The 18,804-nt window shown below is 37.8% G+C and overlaps 1 protein-coding gene across 3 annotated transcripts in view; it reads right to left on the bottom strand.

The window, feature by feature from the left end:
* MGAT5 (alpha-1,6-mannosylglycoprotein 6-beta-N-acetylglucosaminyltransferase) overlaps positions 1–18,804 on the bottom strand; it is a 111,665-nt gene that overhangs the window by 69,674 nt on the left and 23,187 nt on the right. The window contains exon 1 of one of the 3 annotated variants that reach the window (XM_072931715.1): positions 14,996–15,113. The exons of 1 other annotated variant lie outside the window; for it this stretch is intronic. The gene's annotated coding sequence lies outside the window, so the exon portion shown is untranslated. Of the gene's footprint in view, positions 1–1,048; positions 1,156–14,995; positions 15,114–18,804 lie in introns of those variants that run through there. One more of the 3 variants, XM_072931716.1, reaches the window with a different exon arrangement.

The raw sequence follows: 18,804 nt of genomic DNA, 5'->3' as shown, positions 1-18,804 counted from the left end.
TTTGTAAATGCTTAATTTGCATGTCTCATCATTGTACTGTGGCAGCCAGACTAAAAAGAGGCTGAGAAAAGCACTGGAAAGACAACAAAGCAGGAGTGATGTGCCTGAGCAGGTGGGGAACACCTCACAGGATCTGGATCAAATTCCCTGCCTGAAGAGGTTTCTAAGCTGTATTTCAAAGTAAGGCTGCTGTAACATATTTATTTGTGTGTGTGTACACAAAACTTCGCGATGCTGCCAGTGCGGCAATTGAAGACAATTCTCAATGTAATTCACTTCTCAGAAAACAAGTAATTTTAGCTGGCAGTGACACTGCTCAGAGCTCCTGGCAAGAGCTACAGCATATGGCTAGATAGGTGATCAGGAAATCAGACTCCCTCAGGGGTAAAGAGGAAAGAAGAAATCTACATTATTTAAGCCAGTACACTCTCCTGGCTTCCACTGCAAGCAGTTGGGAGGCTGGAATAATGTCCTGCTCCTGTGTGGCCTCTGCTGTGCACAGCTACTCCTCAGCCATAAAACACACTCCAACGAGCTTGCTCTTTGCAACTAAATCGAAAACACAAACTTCTGAATGCAGCAGCATGTCTTTTATATATAAACTAATATTCTCAGAGCTTTTCTTACACAAGGGAAAAGGAATTGTAATAAAGGCCTTCAAGATAAAATAGGACTAACTTTTCAAGGTAAACTCAGTTGCATGATGAATCCAAAAGCAAGAAATGGTCTGCGACGAGAGCTAGAAGCAGGGTCCTTAGCTTAAAGTCCAACTAGAAGAGGGGTAATTAGAAGGTAATTAAGTGTAACCTATCATGTTAGAACACAGATTTGGTAAAATGTTATCCTTTTAACTTCATAATGCTCCCGGACTGGATTAGAGAACATAATGCTCCCTTCCATTCTCTGCTTGCACAGATAATGCAGATGTTGCTCTGTTTTAATAGGATAATTACTCAGATCCCTGCTAGTTAAAATTCCCTGTAGATCTCCTGCTTCCAGTTGAACCAGGAGTTGTGCAGGGGGACAGAAATGCCTTTGGAGCACTTACCTTCTATGTGACTTGAGTGTGCACATTGCACATCACTGATTAAACCAATTGTAGAAGTGAAGGCACATTACTTAAACTAAAAGCAGGCAAGGCAGACACTGTCCTGTGCACTCACACTGCTGATAGAGCCATCTGCAGCCATCTTTTGCTTAAGGAGGAATGGGGCAGAGAAATTAATTGCAAGTACAGTGAAAAACATCATAAAGCCCTCAAACTGGCTTTTTTCACACTGAAAATATCTCAGGAAAGAAAATGAACAGTCTCAACATAGAACATTAAGGACTCTGTTTAATGCTGCTCTACATAAATTTCAGTTAATTTTCCAAGAAATGGTAGGGAGAAGTTTTACTTCTTACTGTTTTTTAACTATAGTCTTGAGATACTTTTGATCTGAATGAATAATAGAATAATGTTACTTCATTAAAACCTGAAAGTTTTACTATTCTTTTGCAATATTGGGTGAGATAAAATATAGAAAATTCCATAGTGTAAAGCAATATCAAGACTTTAAAAAAAACCTAAAATATTCCAGATAAACTCCCTCAGTGACTTAATTTCAAGTAAGCACTGACAATGTCCTCTACAGCAATAAGATTTGTGGTTAAACAGTCAATATTTCTTCTTCAATTATCACATGTTTGTGAAGCAGAAAACACTGTTAAGAAAGTAAATAAGAAATAAGAAAGTAAACTTATCACCACCATATTTTAACAGATGAGTGCTAATGATTGTTTATGACTAGATGATAATGGAAAAAAATCACCTTTGAACGTAATTAACATTAAAAACAGCAATTAAAAGTGCAAGTATTTCACAGCCTTCTGTTTAAAGTTCTAGAATAGAAAGAAAGACCATATAAGAGTGTAATGACACTGAACTACAAGAATGATCTTCTTAAAGAGATGTTGACTTTTCTGTTCTATTTATCAACACAAAAATTAATCTTAAATCCACTTAAAAACTCTAAGAAGGTAGACAGTAAATGTTAAACTTGTATCATAAGAAAGGACTAAAATTCAATGACAGATGGAAGAATGGCCCCCACTATTTCAACAAACAAACACAAAACCCCAGACCCAAATATCACCAACAAGCCTTATTTTTCCTGAAGCAACTTGATGAGCTCCCAACAACATGTACTTAACTAATTAACTTCACAGCCCTGCTGGTGGCCATGGAGGTTTATAAAGTGCACAGCAGAATCCCAGCACTCCCATGGGCAGCTGCACTGACTTTGGTATAAATTTAATCCCAGATCTGACAGCTGTCAAGGACTGCAACACAACTATTCCCCAGTTAATGATTACCACATTCCTATAATGAGTCATTGTTTGGTACCTAAGAGGACAGTGGACAGAGGATATCAAGGGGCGATGTGGAATGCATGAAGACAGCAGCACAGAAATGTCTCCATGTATTTTTGTTTTGACAGGAAATTAGTAACTGAACTGAGCAAGAGCTGAAGCTATAAACACACATTTGTCTATGATAATCACTGATGGATCTTGACTGACAAGTTATTTCTCTGCCCATACCAAGTAAGACATCCCAAAACTTCAGGTGGTAGAGTATTTACCATATTCTTCTGCACATCTTATAAATCTTCCAAAGGAGATAATCTTGTTAATTACTAAGGCTTTTTCCTAGTCTAGTCTCCAAATGCAGATCTCTAAAGAGGATATGGACACCGATATTTGTTTGTGCCTCTAAAGAATGACAGGTGCTTTTTTTTTACCCACTCCCCACCCCTTTTTTAAGCTTTGGAAAGATGTGGTTCCACTCTAAGACATCTCTTGAAATAATTCCAGCACCCTCTGGAAACTGGATGCTTTAGTTGTGAGTTTGTTTGTGAAACTGTTAGGAAGATAACTCCTCCTGACTTAGTCAGAGCAGTTAATGTACAAAAACTAAACACCAAGTGTGAAAAACAGGATGAAAGGACAGATGAGGCAAGAACACCTCTAATAAACAGCATCTTTGTCATATTCTTTCTCAGATTCAACTCTAACCACCCAAAATCCCACCACAACCAAAACAAAATTATGCAGAGTGGTAGGCAGGTGTTTGGGGTTGTTTTTAAACAGACTAGTTACAGCTTCTGTAAAAAACATACTCAACTTACAACTCAATTGTCCCTACCCTGAACAGACATTATTCACATATTTCATTGAAAAAGGAACCTTATACCCATTTATCCAGGTATAATTTCAAAATACTAAATGTACTATTATATAGCTTCATCAGAAGCACATTTTTTTCTGTTCTGTATTTAATAAATCCTGTCCAACAGCTGGTCAAGTCACTAGGTAGAGAGGATAACATTACCATTCTGATGTCATCGCTACAAAAGAAGCTTCACATTATCAAGAAGCATCTCAGATAAGTACTCTAATTAAAGTGATCTGTATGTCAGGGCTGCAAACCACACATTTCTCAGCATTTTAAGATTTTACCTTTTTTTTTTTTTTTTTTAATGCTTAAAATAGAGTACAAACAGTTCATCTTCATGTGACCAGATTTTGGTGACACATATCCACATATTCCTTTTCACTTTTTAAGGAGGAGAATTAATCATCTACAAGAGATTAAGCAAAGTCTCTTTATAAATATGTACATATACACAGCTTGATATTCTCTGTCCATTCTGTACCTCTATTAGAAATGGTACTTAGGGTAAGCTTGGAACACCACTATCCTCAGGATACTCAGAATTAAATCAGGATATTCAGGATTAAACTCTTCATCAGTTGAATGCACCATTCATCAGTAGCTACACAGTTCTAAAATCTTAATTGTCTGTAGCCAAAGCAGAAGCAAAGCTTTTGCACCCATAAAAACAGCATCTTAATTATTAGCTTGTTATAAACTCAAACATAAGCAACCTTACACATCATGACTAGTAAACAGTGTATATGTATTTTTGTACCATGTGGCTCAGTAAAAATAGTATTGCCACTACTAGGAAAAGGCCTGTATTCCAGTGCCAAATGTGCAAGTCCCATATTCTGGCCTCTTATGCTTAAGAAATTATTCTAGGAATAACTGTATGAGCTAGAGCTGCATACCAGGTGCCTCATGTCACAGCAAAAGCTTAGCTATAAGAACCAAGGGCTGGTAAATACAGGTTGAAAGGAGAGGCCCCAAAATTGTGAGTTAGTCAGTAATGGTCAAATACAATTAGACACAATCCTCAATTTTGGAAAAAAAAAAGCTGAAAAGGAGGCATAGTAGTGCTTAGTAAAAGAAAAGGCACCTGGGACAAGCACATCAGTGCTAAATCCATGGCACCAGCTCTGTGGTACCCTCTGCTCACAATTTATAATGAAATTTTACAGACTAATTGCTTTGACTATGCAGTAGTAATGACTAGGATTGAGTAAAACCCAGTAACAGGTATTGTCAATGAGTGTCAATCTACCCAAGTTCTGTTATAAAATTTAAAGCTGGTTTTAAACTGCTTTGTTTCATCAGCCTCCTAAACCTCCAGTCACAGCCAACTCTCATTATCCTCTTACATATATCCACCCAGACACTAACAGTGTGTATTTGGATGCACTCATGCCACTCTGCCTGATCTATTTTCCAGATTGTTTCCTTTAGAGGGCAAGCCACCTTTCTGTTTGCAACTGTTTGATTTTGCAGAACAAGTTGTTACAGACCAGCCAAGGACAAACACCAAGATATGAACCTCCTCTGTTCTTACCAAGGGCGTGCTAACCTAAAAGCTGATAATAATTCAAGGGTGAAGCCAGTGGGCTGCCAGCACAGCAGAGCTACAGCCAGCAAACACAGTGTGAGTTAAAACACCTGTCCTATCCCAGACCTCCTCTGCAAAGGCATGCCAGGAGTCAGGCTTCATGCAGAAACTGATGCAATACGTCCTAAAAGGAATAGGCAATCCTCTAAAACCTCTTTTCTAGGAGTAATGAGTCCAAACTGGGAGTGCTACATTTTGGGAGTTTAAGCCAGACAAACTTCCAGTATATATGAACTAGAATTCCAGGATGATGTTAACCACAGTCTCCTACTGCAGCTGTATTGCCTAAACAGATGTGCACTATACCCAAACCGAATGCAAATCAATGGATTTCCTGGTATTGCAGTTGTTTATTCCTGTGGGAATATCCCAGCAGCTGTCCCACCCCATTTGGCCAGTCTGTGCTGTGAAACAGTGCAATCTGTGCTGTGACTGTGAGATACTGGCTTCCCTCAGTCCTTTTGGAGGCTCAATCTACCTTTTCTTCTTTCAAACCACAGCACTAACAAGGATAAGTTACGGCCTCCTACTTAATGCAGGCAAGTGAAATCAAAGAACAGTCACATGCTCTGTTGGTAGAAGATAAGAAAGGATCAGAGAAGAGAAAAAGAAGCCTGATTTCTGATAAGATTATTTGCATTTAGACACGATGTCTGCTCATACCATTGTCAAGTGCCTTTGTACCACACACATTTTGACTCCAATACTGACACTGCAATTAATTAACCAATAGACTTAGGAAATATACTCCATTATCATTAAACCATCCACACAGCTAAACAAAACTGAGTGTTCAGAAGCAGTTGAAGTAGCTGCTGTTCAGCCACTGACCATGTCAAGTGCATAAAGCAGAGGTCAAACAGCAGAACAACCTAAGGCTGAATCCACACCTGCTTAGGGCGCCAAGGGTTGTATCCTGCCTGAGTGGGTCACAAAAACAAAAGAACATTCATTTCAATAGGTCAAGTCATAAATTTGAAGCCACCTCAAAACATTTTTGTTAATATTAAAACCAACTTTCCTCATACAGTTGTGATCAGTCCAATAAAAGGCGTAAGTCTGATAAAAAAGCTGATAGAACATCCTGGAAGGAGCAGAAGCATGTGAGCAAAGCTGATAAGACTAATTCAGATCTGCAAGTCCTAGGTTTAGGTGAGGGCTTGCAGCTGGTTGAAGTTCTGTATATTCCCTACACACCTCACAGGCTCCCCAGGAAGAAGAGGTAGCTGAAAAAAATCATGCAACTATACCAGATTTATGCACACTTTTGCTAACTGCATATTTTATCATTTACATTCCTTAATATAGAAAATAAATGCATGAAACAATTTCCCTTTACTGTATGATGGAGTCTTAGTTTTGCTGTTCCTACTGCTGCTCAATTTTATTTTCAGCAATGTTTCTGCCAACCCATTCTCTTCTAGCTGACAGATGTCACTGTCTTCTCGCTCACCACCCCTCTACAGCTGATGTGGCACCGTGTAGTGTGCCTGAAGTGGCAATTTGGGATGTAATTCCATGAAGTGAGAAAAGCAAAACAACACTGGGTCACAACAGAAGCAGCAGGACAGATGAACTGAGAGAGACTAAGAGTATAAATACTCCAGGTTTGGGGTTTTTTTAGGTTGGGAAGGCATGTTTGCTTTTGTGCATGTGCATGTAGTACAAATTGGCAGGAGGTGGTGGGATGAAAGTTGAAGGAAGGGAAAGCAATCTCTGATAAGGTGCCATAAAAACAAGTAAATTTTCATCTTGAGCAAGCAGCTTGCCTTTGCTTTCAAAAATAAATTCCCCCACTTAGAAACAATTTGGGTGGCATCCCACCTTAATTCCCCCATGTGGGTCTGTGCTTTCACAGAGCACTCTGAAGTGTTTCAAATTTTCTGCCTAGCACATCACTTGCTGTAGTTTAGTCCTACAACAATTAAACCACCTGATGTTCTTCCTTTTATGCTGTTTGCTTACTGTGATATTTTAGGAAAGAAAGAGTAGAAAAGGAAAGAACACAACCGATAAGGGGAAAAAGGATCAGAAAAAAATCCATAAGGAAAAATCCTTATGTGTTGAAATCCTTAAGGTACATACACTGTTTACTGATTAGAAACACTCCAGGCAATACATTTAAGAAGATAATCACAAACCAACATTATCTTTAAATAAACTGAATGAATGTTAGGACTAGGAACAGGACTTCAATGAACTTCAGAAAATCAGAAATGTTCCTGACCTTGAACAGGCAAAAGATACGTACATTTTTACAGCCATTTACAGTCAAAGGATGGGGAATATTAATAACCTTCTTCTTGCTGCTGCATTAAAACCACATGCCCAAAATAGCATTTTCTCACTGAAAAGAACATTTTGGAATGTCAGCATGCTGACTGAGAAATTAAGAAATAGTTTTTGGGTTTTTCTGGGTTTTGGTTGGGGTTTTTTTTTGCCAGAAAGCAACTTACAGAGCCTGAGAGCCCCAGTCATCATCTACAAAATCACTAAAACCAGTGAAAAAAGTACCCATGAGCATGCTTTCATGGCTTCAAGAGTCCTTGAAGCCCACTGCACAAACAAACCTTTAAGCTACTTCATTAATTTTAATGACTTTTAAAAATAGGACTCATGGCCCACAAGTTTTATAATATTTCTAGTGGGGATAAAGTACATATATTTTTCTCTTCCCCTCCTTTCAACTCATCCCAGTGAAAGGCTAATATAGGACATTGTCTTCTGTCATTCTCAAGTTTACATTTGACACTTGTCCTCTGAAGGGTGAAACCATGGCACCTACAGAGAAGCAGGGCCTCACCCTTTTCATATCACCTGGATGATGTCCATAGCAGAACCTCCTTGGTTTCTACACAGAAATCCCATGTTCTGGTAATGCTCTCCCATTTCTTTAGGGCACAGGATATCTGTAGCAGCAAGAGCAGCAAGCATTGCTATGAGCTTATGCAGAAAGCTTTATTTATTTTTAATGAATAATAAAATTAACTTCAGTCTATAATCAAAGCAACCAAATTATGAGGCACTCCAAGAACGACTAAGTTTATTACATAGAATTTGGATCCATTAGCTCATTTCTTGCATCAAGCTGATATTCCAGGCTCCAATCTCACTCACTGCTATTAACCACAAATCAGCCTGTTACATCACATCTTGTGGTCTGTCCAAGAGGAAAAACAAGCAACTCTCAACAGGAGCTCTGTCCAACTCTCAGAGGAAAGTGAAAACCTTCTTTGTAGTCAGCAAGAAAGCTCTCATCAATGTGGATGCCCAGCTTCATCCCCTGTCAAATCCATGGTCAACACACTAAATGTGGTCTTCAGCAATTGTGCTGAACCCCGGACAGCCAAAAATAAACACAAGTTCTAAGGAAAGATCCAAACATGTTCATGCTCAAAATACTCACTACACCTTACAGAAAAAGTTTTTCAAAAATAAAAACCAAAGAATATAAATACATCTGTGTTAAAGAGTTAACGTTTTTGAATTTTCTACAATTTGCTGGGAATTGTAGATAAAATAAAAGTAAATTCTCATTAAATTTGGTTTAAATGAATTGTTGCTACAGAATTATACACACAAACATTTGCAAAGGACAAATACCAAGGGAAAAAACAGCAGACTCTATTAAAATAGAGGAAAGTAGAAATAAATATATAGAAAATTTTTACATGCATGCTATTAAGCAAGTGCATATCAGATGACAGGGAGGACAAAAAAGTAAACAGCTAAGCTGACATTAAATGAGTCTTCAGAAATATTTATCTTTTGTTGCTTTAGAATTTCTTGAACTTGGGTCAAAGTATAACATTTCTTCCAATGGATTTGTTCTTGGCAAGCATGTTGAACAAATTCCAGCTTATGTGGCTAGACAAATGGCTGAAAGTACAAGCTGCATCTCCAGAGAACAAAATTTAATGGAATTAAAATTTCAATACTGTCACCTGTTTGGACGCAACAGTGCTTCTGATTATTCCATCATTCTGTATTTAAGACCTTTATTATTGAAAGGATGAAATTGTAATTTGTAATCTAATGCAAAAATTAGTAGGGCAGCAAAATATTTTGACCTCTTTCCTGCATATATCCTGTTGCTTAACACTTGTATTTTTCAACAGCTGATAGCACCAAAGATTAGAGAAACACTTTTAATTGAAATGAAAGAATGAAAACTGCCAGTGTTTCTTATTTCTCTTTGTAAGGAGCAACAATTTGTCATACAGAGATGTCAAAATATTTAAAGGGACATACGTGAAGTTCTGTACATGTGCAATGCAGCCCACCAGAAACCTACAGTCACAGAAGACAGAACCTTATAGCAAAGGGCTTGAAAGTAACGTTAGAGGAAACATTAGACAAAAGTTTCACTGTCTACACAGTTCTGATCCATTCAGCCATAAAACAGTAATAACATGAGCCTTCACACAAAACCTCTGCACGTGATTTTTACAACGCTGTTAAGAATTTTAAAGCTTTGTGAGAAAATACGACAAATACAGAACAACACGGTCATGACCCCAGTAATATTTTCAAAGGAGAGCCAGGTGAGGGCAAGCATAACCACATTATGTCCTGTCACTGACAGTAACTATTGCATTGCTGGAGGGCATCAGCTTTCCAACCACCTGCAGGATCGATAAACCACACAAGTTTCCTCTGCAAACAAATGAGCTGTACTTAGTTTATCACAGGGCATGACTCTGAACTATTTTGAGTAGGTGGAAAACAGCCTCCCCTCTTTCAGTATCCCTAGACAGCTGTAGAACAACTTGTACTGGCAAACTCTGAGGAATAGCTCCGTTTCAGCCATAGCCCTTACAAAGCTAAATGGGGAGAAAAAAAAAGAAGTGACGTGCAGAAAGCAGCCGGCACAGGCAGCATAAGGAAAATGAATTAGTAATAGGACTTTGTGGTTTCTCCCCAGACTGCTGCTAGGCAGGGAGAGGCAGTTCAACACACAACCCCACCACCACGATAAAAAATAATGTGAAAATGTCCTAGCAAGCAGTAAAGGTTTCTGATCTGGTGTTTTGCACAACACAGTACTAAAGGATGTATATAGAACCCCTTAAGCTCTCCTCATCGCTTGCACAAAATCATTAACTATGTTCCTCTTTTTAGGCTCTCTCATTCCCAGGTTTTCAGTTCTCTAGATAGTGATAAGCTACTCCTCAAAAAAGCTATTTCATCTGCTGGTTCTGGTCCACACTGCCGTAATGGTTTGGGTAATGAACTCTCTTTAATGCCTCAATGCTTTTAATAAATAATCCTAATTACTAGAAAGGCCTCCTTTCCAAAGCATACTTTCTTGAAGCTATTATCAATACTCCCATTCCAGGTTTGGTAGCAAAAGTAGCTTCATTTTCAGTACGGAAAGCAAACCTTTATTGCCCCTGCAATGCAGTTTCAAAGTAAATGTACGTTAACATCTTGGAAAATTTAATTATTTACAATATTGAATGCTTGGGTAGTCATGAGCTGCTTCTTCCTTCTCCAAGGTTCTAGGTAAACTCGAATAAGAAAGTTGCCCTTAAGTAAATCAGAAAATAAAGCCTGAGGTCTGTCTTTAATAGACATAGAATCACAACTTACGTCTTGAAATCTCTATTTATGTGAGCAAATACCACAGCAGAACAGGAGCACATCTGCAAAAGAACCCGACAGGTTTTGAGGATGTGACATTCACACCAAAAGCGTTTCAGCTCAGAGGTGTGGGTGTCTGTCAGTACTGGGAGGATGGTGCTGTGGATTGTATCTAATCTGGTTTTAAAGAATAAATACCAGCAGTTCCACTTGCATTTCTGGAATATTTTCATTACAGAGCAACTCAGTTTGTGGTCTCCTAGACTATTCCATTATGTGTGTGTGTGTATGTGTATATATATATATAAATCAAAGTGTTATTAGCAATTATCAATTCACTTCCAAAAGCATGTCTCATGCAAACCCATGTTTGAGGACATTAAACTTCTCTGACCTACCAAACTCACTCACGTTATAGATACGCATCAAGAAAATTGCCAAGTAAACTCATAAATCAATTGCCTGTAGTTGTTCTCTCAAGTAATGCAATTTGTAATGTTAATGGCCAAAGAGATATACAAAACCCCTATTGCTTCCTTTACGTGCATTTTGGTTATAGATCAGCACACAACTGCAGGTTTACTAAAAACACAGCTGAAAACAGTTCAGCTCATGCATGAATGAGCTTTAACTTTATCCAAAAGGGTTTCTTGAGCTCCTGCAGCTCTGTAACTTCCTAAGGCTGCCCACACCATGTATTCTCCCTTTTACAGACCCCTAACCACTGCAAAAAATGCAAATACTGCAAAGATGAATACCAATTCAGTTTTCTGTAGTTTTCTTTTTTCCACCTCTTCTACTTTTTTCTTGTTCCCCATCTTCCCTTACGATAGAAGCAGAAGCTTTCTCAGCCAGCTACTGATTCACAGAAAGCTTGTAGACATTTCATCACCAATTTGACTGAAATTCCAACAGGAATTGGAAGTATGAAGGAAAAAATTGGATGACTGAAAGAGTCTTGTTTCATTGGGAAGTCACAATAGAATAAAATTAAAACAAATTTTGTGATCCCGCATTCTAGGTACGACAGATTACAGATAAATAATATTATGAATAGGAAAGCAGAGGTAAACTCTTCCTTTGAATTAGAAGGAAAAACTTGCAAATGTCATAATTTCAAGGATACAGTAATAGATAAAATTTCACAACAGCAGGTAAGAGAAGAAAGTTGTAGAGAAAACAGCAGGTAAGCTTGAAAATCTAATGAGTGGGAAAATCACTATAAGAAACACAAAGTATTAGGCTGGTAAAGAAATTGAAAGATGAAGAAAGGGGAAGAAAGAAAAAAGTACCCTGAGTGAGATGATATATGCAAACATCTAAATGCAAGTCTAAGAGAGGAAAGGAAATTAATGTTAAGCAGATGAAAAGGTACTAAGGAGAGCAGCCTGACAGACATGGGCTACACAAACTGACTGGCTGAACACACCAGGGCAGGCAAGACCAAACACAGAACATGAAATAATGCTAAATCAACACTGTGAGTGAGTTCCAACAGACACAAAACCGATTCCAATGCAAGTGGCAAAGCATAACTAATATGTTCCCATACACAAATAGGACTTTAACCACTGATAGAGGAAACGGTTTGCTTGTCAGAAGTTATCGCTATTTCCTGATACACTTCAGCTGCTACAACTTTCATCTTGAGTGAGAAACAAGTGGAACTTTCAATTTATGAGAAAGTCACAATCAGTGAACAGACCTTCCAATATCAACACCTTCCTTAAATAAAATATTTAAGATAACAGTAAAGTTGTTCAGATTACTATTTCTCAATATTACCATTAGTCTTATCGATATATCAACTTCATAAAAAATTAACCTCTCATAGGGTCAGCTCTCTATGTAATTTATCTTCCAAAGACTTGCATTAATTCAAACCATAAGGATCCAGTCCTTAGTAAACAGGGTTTTTTGTACTACATATATATACATTCATGCGTATAAGAATTTCCACAGCTTTCAGTAGTCCTCAGAGACAAAATGTAACATTATCTTTGCATAAGACATTATGGGTCTATGTAAATGTTGCTTCATAGGCAGTCTGGAGGCATATGGTAACAGGAAACAAAACCACAGACATTGCAAGAACATATTCAAGATCTACGTGGAGGATGATGAAAATATTTGGTATAAATTACATATTAGGCATTTATGGCTCAAGAAGTCCAAAGTCTAGGGTCCCATTAATTACTTAATTAAATTAGTGAACACCATCCCATGTGGTCAGTGACAATTCAGAGTAATACTTTCCAATGTTCCAAACCAGCCACCCTCTAACATATTTCACACACTCACATAGGAGAGATACTCAGAAACACCACATACCCACGCAGCTAACCACAGGTGACAGAAGAGACAGAAATAAACATTCTTTATAGACTTTGGTGATTTCCATTAGTTCCTCCACATCTATTTTGAGAATAAATTTAGAGCCTCAGTGCTCTGACAACGCATAATTAATTACATTTATTGACAGAGGTTAGAGCATTAGTCAAGTGTTGTCACATTAAATATTGCACAAGAGTGCCAAGAGGCTTTTTTTGATACTGTGAAATCTGAAGATGTTCAAAAGATGTTTTTAAACCCACCCTTGTGCAGAGTCATGTTTAAGCAGTTTTTTTACAGGAGTCAGCTGGCAGCTCAGTGCCTGTTACTAGCACACCATCACCTCCCAGCCCATGTACTTCCCCAAAAATTTGTATGCACTCACTTGACCAGGCTTTCAAATTGTACTTTTCTAACAACAGAATATGCTTCCTGAAGGTTGGTAAACATGCTTCATCACCAGCAGCCAAGTTTTAGATCTTGTACTGGGAATCTTCCACGTTTCAACTGCTGGCTGCATAGTGAGTGTCAAGCAGAGAAACACTCCCTTGCATAACACTCTTTCTGCATTTTTATATAAGCACTAACCAAGAAGCACACACTGCTAGAGAACAAAATTATTTTGCTGCATATCAGATTTGAAAAATCTGATAAAATTTACTTGATCAAGTATAATTTAAATATCTCACCTTGCTCTTCTTTCCCTTTGCTTATATGCCATCTAAACTTCAAATCCAACAAAAGAATAACCCAAAATACTTGGTATTAATAACCAAATACGTGGTATTGGCAGAGGTTTGTAGAAGCAGCAGCTCTCATTATTTAAAGTATTATAATGCATTAGAGGTAAAACCTCATTAGAAAAAATATCTCATTCTTCCCTGAAAGTCAACCATTTCTGAGGCAACTCTCAACAGCCAAATAAGAACACTTTCGTCACTTTAGAATAATAAATTCAGTGGAGCAAAAAAATCAATACACAAAATATATTGCACATATGTATACAGCAAATAACGAAAAAACTCCATACAGGACTTCTTGCAAAATCTGCTTTACAAAAATACAGAAGAAATCTATCTTTCAGACTGCATGATAATGGGGAAAAAAAAAATGGTAGATTTTTTCCCCTACTTAAGTCAACATTTCTATCTTTCTGGATGATAGGGAGAAGGAAGCAGTTTGAAGGACAAAGCAGGAACCACAAATAACCCTGATATAACATTAGCAGTTGGTGAAAGATAAATGCCTAAGAAGTTTTATGAGCAAAACTGAAGTGACATTGCAAACACTGCAAGCAAATAAACATCAGGAAGATTAAAAATGCAAGCAAGCAAGACTTAGAGAAATGTCAGCAAAACCACTAGCAAAAAACCTCACACTACAGCCAATTCCAAGGAAGTACTTTTTAAAGTACAAGAGCAGAGAGTTTTTCCCTTTCAAAAAGAGAAAGGCGCCAAGACAGCCCACGATTTTTATTCAAGAACCTTGACAAGAATTTTTAATTTTAGTGTTGCATAACTCCAAAAAAACAGTAATCCACTGAATTAAATTTACTTTAAATAAAAATTTATTCACTAACATTTTCTATTCTTCCTACTTTGCTGAAGTTGTTTTTATATTGCAATATGGCATGAAAGTTTTGGAAGCTCAGGTCTGGAAAGAATATTAAATTAAATACCTGTTGTGCAATTTTCCAAGAAAAGCAAGCAAATGGGACCAGCTAAAACAGAGTAAAACAAAACCCAAACAAAAAAAAGAATGAATTGAAGCAAAGAAGGAAAGTAGTAACCCATATTCTTCAACAAAACACATTGCCTCATGCACCATTTACAACATAATGAGAATTCAAAGGAAACAAAATGTATAGAATTTGTAAGAAGGTAAGGTTGGTTACAAATTCCAATGACACAGACAATGCATTCATCTCCATTTGACCTAAGCTTTCAATTAAAGCAGGAGGGAGAAGCTAGCTTTTCCAGCAGTATTGTTAAGGGCTAAATTGTTAAGAGGTTTCAAGTTAATATATAAAATGAAATTACAGGGACAACACAGCTCAAGTAACATATATGTGCAAAATAATATAAATGTATAAATGCAATTTCTGCGAATCACAAAAGCCCCACAATCCTGACCATAAAATTGAAACCCTTATGTTAATTTTTCTGTCTGGAAAGTCAGATTCTAGGTATCTAAACACATCAAAGTGCACAATACCATATAGGCCACAGAACAACAACAAAACAACAATAAAAGGAATTTTTAAAAAGGCAAATTACCACAGCTCTGTCCTCGGTAATGTTGGATTTCAGTGAGGTACATAGTGAACACCTCCGATCATACAGAAAGGAATTTTAAAGCCACACCTACCTCTCCAGACTGGAATTTGCGCTGCACTAAATCCTGCTCAAGGATTAGGAGACTTTGCTCTCTGTGATACCAAGGACAAAGTTCTGTCTTGTGCCCAGCAACCCAGCCATGCAACCAGAAATAAGAATGAGTGGATGGACTGGACACACACAGAAACAAACACACAAAGAAACAAAGCTTGGGAAGCGTTGCTAACAAGAGCAAAACTCTCATTTCCTTGTCCTGTGCTCATCACAGCACAGCAGAGCTTTCAGAAGAGATCTGACAATGGCCAGGCTTTGCAGAGATTAAAGAGAGATTTCTCACCCATGTTAGGGAGGAGGAAGGCAGAAAGCAAAAAGATGCTTTGCACAGAGTGGATCTACAGGCAAACCCACCTTGGGCAGCACCCGGGGGAGGTTGGGAACCTCCCAAGCCCTGCTGGGGGAGGAGGATGGGGACAGGGAATGTAAAGCCAAAATGATGACATTTCAGTGGGGGAACAGGAGGGGAGCAAAGGGTGGGCAAGGGGAACACGGTCAGACCAGTGTGTATGGGATAATACAGGGAGCTGTCAGCACAGCAAGGCCAGAGAAAAATCCTTTTACACTAAATTGAGACTAGAAATGGGGGAGGTGTGTTGGCCTGTTAAAACATTTATGCTACATGACAGGCTATACCTCACAGAAAGTGTGTCAAAACTCTGCAAGACTCACACTTGGGGTTTTTCTACCTCTTTATTCTTATTTTTAATATTATCACCTTCAGAATTTGGAAAGAGAGGCTGCTACTGTGGCTAGGAAAGAGTGGGAATGGAGATAAAAAAGACTTAAAGAACATGAAGTTTGATTTAAGAGCCTAACAGAGGCTTACTGTGTAATATAGGATTTACATGCAAGAGTATGTCATTGCAAAATTAATACAAATTTGCAGGTTTTTTTCTTAAATAAAAAAGGTCTGTTACTATCCACATTTAATCACTATAAAGGAGTGAGAAAAAAATCTGAATCTCTGCCAGTACCAACATCTTCCTTTACTACAGAAGTGTGCCTTAAATGGAAGTATCACAAAGAAAAATAAGGGGGTTTTTGACAGTCATGCCAGATGACTGTAAATTTAAAAATGCTCAGAATTTATTAACAGTTTCTAAAATATTTTTCCTTCTAAATTTCAAAGAATTAATGTCTCAGAGGTCTATCTACAGAAGTGTTTGTTTTTACTTTAAAAAGGCTTCTTTTTGAATTTATCATTAAGACTTTTAAAGCACAAAAGGTCCTTTTCCCGAATTTTAATGTATCCAACAGGTTAAAGAATCCTAGAGAGATCCTTCATGTTATGCAAAGTACTGTCCTTGAAAGTTTTTGTTGTTTCTATCCTCGAGCCCACAGCATTAGAATTTATTTTAATTAACTGAGAAATATAAGACAAGTGGGGAGAAAAAAAAAAAAGTCACTTTAATTATGGCAACTGTCAACAGCACAGCAAGAATTTTAAAGAAATCTCAATAAATATGCAAAGTGGCATGTAAGAGATTTATGAACACGCCCAAATACCCAACGAACTCCCACAGTATTTAATGAGACTCTCCTGGGTAGTCATGTAGGTGTCTGAACACCTTCTACAAAGCAGACTCGGGGTATGGCTGAGCATAATTCACACCTGTAGTCCCCATCAACGTCACTCTGGTGTGGTGGGCTTTTGGCACCTCCAGAAAAGCCCACACATTTAAATCACTTCTGATTATCTCCATCTGTGCACATTTATTCCTGTACAAAATTATCTCATCTCTGTTTATAGCTTAAACTTCAAGCTTAGACCTCGGGCTCACACATGGAGACAGGAATACTAACAGCAATTTATAAAAGAGTAGGAGTGAGGTTGGAATTTTTCAGCACCAGCTTATTTCTTCTTTCTCCCTCTCCACATCCTTAATGTGTTAAAGAGGGAGGGAAATAGAAAAAAATTCTTCAGATTTGGAATATCATGCTTGCTACATTTGGAAATATAAATCATAGCTGTAACAAATATTCATGAGAATAAGAAAAGTTTGAGATTTGAATACTGGTACTGAAAGTTATCTTTTTAGCTACTCTTTGCTTAAACATGGAAAAAAATTAAGAGACCTGCATTTTAAGCTTTAAGTATTCCCAATTTTCCTGATAACAAGAAATTGAAGTTTACAGGTCTGTTTTTTTATACTGTACCAGTTTAGCACCTGAATTTAAGATATTTTTATAGTAGTGCATTTTATAGGTTATGAATAATCGATATTATATATTAATAAAAATAATATATAGTATATTATACAGAAAAATAGACTAACATCATGAATGAAGAAGAATCTGAAGCAAAAGTAAATATATATACACATATATATACACACACATACACCCACATATATATATATGTGAAGTCATTTTCCAGCACTTGACTTTTGAGAGGGTGGTCAAAATCTGTTTAATTGTGGTATTCAGAAAAAAACATGATCACTTCAAGGACTATCTATTCCCATAAAAATTGTGTATATTTAGTAAAATCTTTCTTGGCATCATCTTCAGAACATTCATATTAACAGATGGAATAAAAATGTGGCTCACAGGCAGGACAGACTGACCTTCCAGGACAGGACTCATTGTCCCACAGGCACATGGGACAGCAGAGTTTAGGAACACTGCACATTTCTGTCTCAAATTAGTTCAGAAAAAGTTTGTCTGGGTCAGTCACTCAAACCTGAAGACCGAATAGAATTACAACTTCCTCAGGTCCTGCAGAATCATAATAAAAACAATAAATATAAATATCACAGCTAGGACTTGTGCACCAAAACGCTGGGCCCCCTGCAAGGGGATTTATTGCTGTTTCAGGAGCTCACATTGCTTAGAAACGTGGTCCTCAGGAAGACAGGACAAGGCTGACAAGGACCCTGCAGAGGCTGCAGCAGGCAGGGACTGCTGCTGTGCTCCCTTAGAGCTCATCAGCATTGCACAGCTGATGGCACAGTGACAGTGACAGCCCACAGGGACCCAGCCCAGGCAAGGTAAGGAGAAGGAGATGAGAAGACAAACCTTGGAAAGCCTTTTATCCGCTGCAAACTGCAATAGATTTAGTTAACAGCAGAAGCAGGTGAATGGGTGATCACTGACAGGGTTGTCAAGCACTGGCACAGGCTGCCCTGGGAAGTGGGGGAGTCACTGTTCCTCAGAGATGGAAATGTCACATGGATATGGCTCTTAGGGACATGGTTTAGAGGTGAACTTGTCAGCTACAAAAAAATGGATTGCAGCACTTTAAGAGGGCATAACTTTCATCAATCAGAAATCCATCTAAATTATGTTCCTCAAAGTGAAAGTGCAATCATTTACAGTACAGAGAAAATGAAAACTACTATAAAATCACCTCCGCTCATACTATTTTGTTCCTTCTTTTCTTTTTTTTTTTTCTTTCTTTCTTCCTTAAGTAGTGAAAGTAGCAGATAGTTTCATTTACGAAAATAAAACATAATACACTGACTAGTTAACCCACCCACTGAATGCACTTAGGTCTCCTTTTTATAAAAGATCTTTAACAATGTACTCCTTGAAGAAGTAGAAGAAAAAGCTTGACCCCCAATCAGCATTTCTCTCTTTACATTTCTGTTTTCACATTGTGCCTGATCTCTCCATCATCCTTAACACCTACTGCAGTGCCTGGCAGTGACCCATTGTTACAGCTTTGCAAAGTAACTGAGCAACTCTTTCTC

This window comes from Taeniopygia guttata, chromosome 7 (assembly GCF_048771995.1).
Source record: "Taeniopygia guttata chromosome 7, bTaeGut7.mat, whole genome shotgun sequence".
Classification (NCBI taxonomy): Eukaryota; Metazoa; Chordata; class Aves; order Passeriformes; family Estrildidae; genus Taeniopygia; species Taeniopygia guttata.
This window is presented reverse-complemented; position numbering and strand designations above follow the sequence as displayed.